The following is a 5237-nucleotide window of genomic DNA, read 5'->3' on the forward strand; positions in this document are numbered from 1 at the left end:
GACTCTAGTTAATTAACCAAGTGTTTCCAAGTGCGTCCTTCATTTGATGAAATATACTGCACTGTGTTCTCCCAGCCTTCCGGTGTGTAGAGTCAGGGAGATGTTAATTAGGAGCACCCCAGGTTCAAACTGCCTTTACAGTAGCCTGTACCTATGGGTTTACCCTCCCCCACACGTGTGATGCCGCTCCACTGCAAATCCCTTCCTCAGCTCCAGTTTTTTATTTCTGCTCTGTCTCCTCCTGTTCCATTCATCTTGGATGCTGGCACTTCCGAGGCTTACTCCTACATGCTATCTTTTTCTCAATGAGAGTCCCACCAGCAATATGACAACAAACACATCCTGTGAGCCAGACACACTTCCAAGTAGTTTTCTCACGTTTTCACATTCATTTTGCTACACAAAAGGATGGCCCAGCTCTTCAGTTCTTGGTAGACAGATGAGAAACCAAAGAGAAAGAGGGATTCAATACCTTACCTACCCAGGTCTCAGCTGAGCTAGGGGCCAAGGCCAAAATCAGACCAAAGTATCACAAACCCAGTCACCTGTGCTGGTGACTCTCTACTTGGGGCAGCATTGTGGGTGTAGGCACAGTTGGGAATATCTTGGTTGTCACAGTACAATGTGCCCCTGGAATCTTATAGGTTATAGGTAGGCTCTGCTACTGAATACCCCATACCACAAAGATCAGCCTCACAGCATAGAATTAGCCAGCCCAGGATCCGCCCGTCCCTTTAGTCTCCATTCTTTGAGTGAACCTCAGGCCAGCTGTGAAACAGATATTTTCTTAGGCATGATGCTAAGAACTGTGAACATATCTCATTTCACAGTCCTAGCCACCATAGAAATGATTTCATGTTTCAGAAAGATGAGTCTAAGAGTTGGAGCCCTTGAGCTATTCCCAAGGCCATCCAATGAACTCTGAGCAAGGACTGGGATGTGCTTAGCAGCAAGTTCAGGAAATTAAGCTCTCACGGAGACATCTGCTACCATCGTATTTGAGATGGTAAGCCAGTGTGGTACCACTACCAGCTCTCCTTTCCCAAGCAGTGGCCATCAATTTTGAACAGTTCTGTGTTGTCTGAACAAAGTGAGACCTGTCAGGATACCAGATACAAGCGACTCCTGAGACGTCCTTCCACCGATGCATTCTGGCTTCCATTCAGCAAAGGAAGGACGTCCGGTGATGGCTGCTGTGAGATCAGCTCAACCTCTCACACTGTTCTCTTCTCTCTGTTATTGAGCATGAGGAAGGTCACAATTTACATTCCCAAGTTAGGTCTGGGTATCTGCCCTCATAAGACAGCTAAAGGGCAAAATTAACAGTGGGAACTGAAAATGAGATTGCTTCAATGTAGCCATATGAAGAAAGAGGAGGAAGAGGAGGAGAACAAGAGGAGGGGGAAGAGGGGGAGGAAAGAAAGGAGGAAGAAGAGGGGGCAGAGGAGAAAGAGGGGGAGGAAAAGGGGGAAGAGAAGGAAGAAGGGGAGAAAGAGGAATAGGAGGAGGAAGAGGAGAAGGAGGAAAAAGAGAAGGAGGAGGAAGAAGAGGAGAAGGAAGAGGGGGAGGGGGAGGAAAAGGGGGAGGAAGGGGGGAAGAGAAAGAGGAGGAGGAAGAGGGGGAGGAGGAAAAAGAGAAGGAGGAAGATGGGGAAGAAAAAGAGAAGGAGGAAGAGGGGGAGGAGGAGGAGGAGAGGGAGGAAGAGGAAAAAAAGGAGGAGGGAAGAGATCCTCTGAGACCCCACCAAGCCCATCTCTGGGTACTGAGGTGAGATTAATGTTTAAATAGAGGGTCAGGGACATACACATCTACACAGTCTGATCAAAGTGTGGTCTTACCTACCACTGACCCATCCTTGTCAGGACTTTAGTCTCATCCTGTTAGGTGATCTGAGAGGTCACTAGAAATTCGTGAAATCTCTTTCTGAAACACAAGCTTTCCCCTCTGCTGAGGCCTTTGCCTTCTCCCAGCATGAGATTCCTGGGAAAACATCTGTTTCTTTGGGTTCCCCTCTTGCAATGGACTGAGAGACCGATTGAGAGACACGGGTGTCTCCTTAGAGACTTTATTCCTGCCAGACTGGTAGCAGCTTCATAACTGTGGAGACCTTAGTAACCTTCCCAGTCACAGATATTGTCCACTGCAAAATAAAATCAATAAATGTGTCTACCTAGCAAAGGTATTATACATCTGAGCCCCTCTTTCTCAGCCTAGGTTGTACTGTGCCCTAAAACACAGCAATCCATTAAATGTTTACAATAAAAGGAGACTTAGGATGCATCTGGACCATTTATGGTGTAGCAGGTCCTAGGATGGGGGCTGGGCTGGGATTGGTGGGAAAGATATACACTGACCAGCTTCCTATCATGGTAAGCCACCAAGACCATCACTGATGATGGTAACAGAGGGTTTTGCCCATTTTCTTGTTATTTGAGTCAATGCACACAGCGCATTCTTCGCCTCTTCAAACAATATCACTGTGTCCTCTCTCAGTTTCCTTAGTTTTTGCACATGTTCTTGCTCATTCTGACATTTGAGAGGAATATTCTATAATCCTCACTTTTTTGTTGTTTATCCCTCTAGGGCCGATAGCCCGGCCAGAAGCATTGTGTGAGAATATGGAAAATCAATACATTGTGTTCTGAGTATCCCCTGAGAGAGATATGCTTGCTCCATTAATTCAATGGACCACATTAAAGCCCCCAAACTGAAATGCTAGCAAATCCTTCCCACTGCTGTAGGTTTTATCCAGCTACAGAGCTGTCTTGCAGGCATTAAACTATAATGAAATCTTGCAGCAAGAACTTCTGGTTTTGGACAGCTCAAACCATTTTATTTGGATGGATTTGGTACAGAATGTTGCAGAGAATGATGAACTCATGCCTGACTGCTTTGGGCAACGCAGTACACTCTAAGACACACTATCTCATGAGAACCACACATTGTGCTGGAGGTACCGAGGGAGGTTGCACTGGGAAATCCGAGTGTCTGTTCTTGCTGCCAGAGACAGTGTGATGGCTAAGCACTTAGATGTCACCTAAAGGATTCTTGAACCTTTGGCACTTGGTGGAAGAACTGTCTCCAGTATTCACATTCCCTTCCGCGGTGCTTGACTCCAAGGATGTGACACGTCCTTAATGCAAAGTTTAAGGCTAGAGAGATAGGTTGGCCAGTAAAATGCTTGCCTTGCAAGAATAAGGAGCCAAGTTCAAACCCCCAGAACCAATGCATTTTGAAAAAATAAAATAAGCAGATAAGACCTTAGCATGTGCTTGTGACCCTAGCAATAGGAAGGTAGAAGTGCATGGATCCTTGACTTCTAGACTAGCCATTCTAGCCTACTTAGCAAGCTCCAGGCCGATGAGAATTCTTACCTCAAAATAGTAATAATTAATAATAATGATGATGACGGTGGTGGTGGTAACAGTAGATGCTGGAGAGAGATTGCTCAGTGGTTAAGAGCAGTGGCTCTCATTCCAGATGGTCTGGGCTTGATTCCCAACATCCACATGGTATCTCATAGTCCACTGTAACTCCAGTGCCAAAGAATCGAATGCTCTCTTATCTAGTGCGCAGGCAGTCTCTACAGGCAAATTACCCATGAAATAATAAACTTTAAAGAACAACCATAGTGCTAACACACACACACACACACACACACACACACACACACACACACACACACACCTAGTGAATGTGAAATTAATAGAACAGCAGCTTAGGGTGAGAATAGAAACTCAAAGCAGGAGCCTGGTTTCCTTCTCAACTCTCCTTCCCACTCACTGCCCACCTGCACAGAGGAGCTATTCTTCCCTGGGTGCCCCTTACCTGTGAAGTCAGATAGCTGGGATAGCTCAGAAACCACAGGTCAGTACAGCCACTGGAAGGATGGACTGGCCTGCAGGTGTGCTTTCTTTAACTGTCCAGAATTGCAGCCACACACACAAAAGAAACTAATGCAGAAAACTGAACAGAGCCAAGGTTTTTAAAATCAAGAGACTGCCAATCAAGTTAGAAATGTCCAGCTTCTCAGGAAAAGGATTTTAGAAAATGTGGTTTTCTATATCCATAGTCCTTGTGACTGTGGCTGGAGTACCTGTCCTCTATCTAACAGGCATTACAAATCCAGTTCACTCCAAGTCCCATGCTCCTGGACAGCCTGACCAGCCCCAATACTGAGAAATGACGTTCATATTTACATTGATCTTTTGTCCTCTTACGGGGAGAGCGACTGGCTTTTCTAACCCGTGGTAGAGAGAGGAAATGCTAGAAGTTGTGCAAGTTACCTGCTTCCATATAAGTGACAAAGACATGAGCTTGTGCCGCCAAAGACTCTAAGTTCAGCACTAGCACACAGACTATGTCCTTAAAACAATGTGGCACAATGGCTGTTCCCACTGCTGCTACCCAGCTCGGACACAGGCTTTGGGGGTTTACACCTCCCCATGGGACAGGCTGAAACCTTGATTTTCATTCCATTGAGTATTCTAATGTGTGTTCTTCATCCTCTAAGGACATGAGTACAGAGAGGATTATTACTCTGGGTGAGTCAGTGTCTACTATGAACTCCAAAGAACTCAACCTTTTGTTAGGAGTCTGCCAGAGCACTGTAGTTGTCAGTCCACATATTCATAACAATCAACCAGCCTGACTGCCAACCCAGAGACTTCACTGAATCCCCAGGAGATGGTGTGCAGGTTTACCCCAGCCTGCGTAAGGACCTGGGCTGCATTTGGAGGGGAAGGGGTGGAGAGAGAAAGAGGGAGAGAGCCAAGAAGTGATGAGAAATGTAAGGACTAAGCCAAGTCCTTCTACTTTCTGGCTCTGTGACAAAGAAGCTGTATCAACTCTCTAGGTCTCAGATTCTCCACCTGTGGGAAAGGCACAGCTCCACATATAGGGTGGATGCGGATTTGAAAACATACCACATTGGGTCTGAAGGCCACAAAATCATAATCACAGAACTAAGCATGGTGGCACAGACCTTTAATTCCAGCACTCGAAGGAAGACCAGCCTGGTCCACGTAGTGTGTTCCAGGACAGCCAGGGTGACATAGTAAGACCACATCTCCATGCCAAAGAGCAAAACTATATTTGCAAATAATAACCTCAGGATTCAACGGTTACTGTACAAATCGCCCTTCAAATTATTTTAACTTTATTGAGATAGTGTCTCATTCTGTAGCCCAGGCTTGCCAACAATTTACAACAGTGGTTCTGCTTCTCTTTCCCAGGTG

This window comes from Rattus norvegicus, chromosome 19 (assembly GCF_021556685.1).
Source record: "Rattus norvegicus strain SHRSP/BbbUtx chromosome 19, alternate assembly SHRSP_T2T, whole genome shotgun sequence".
Taxonomy (NCBI): Eukaryota; Metazoa; Chordata; class Mammalia; order Rodentia; family Muridae; genus Rattus; species Rattus norvegicus.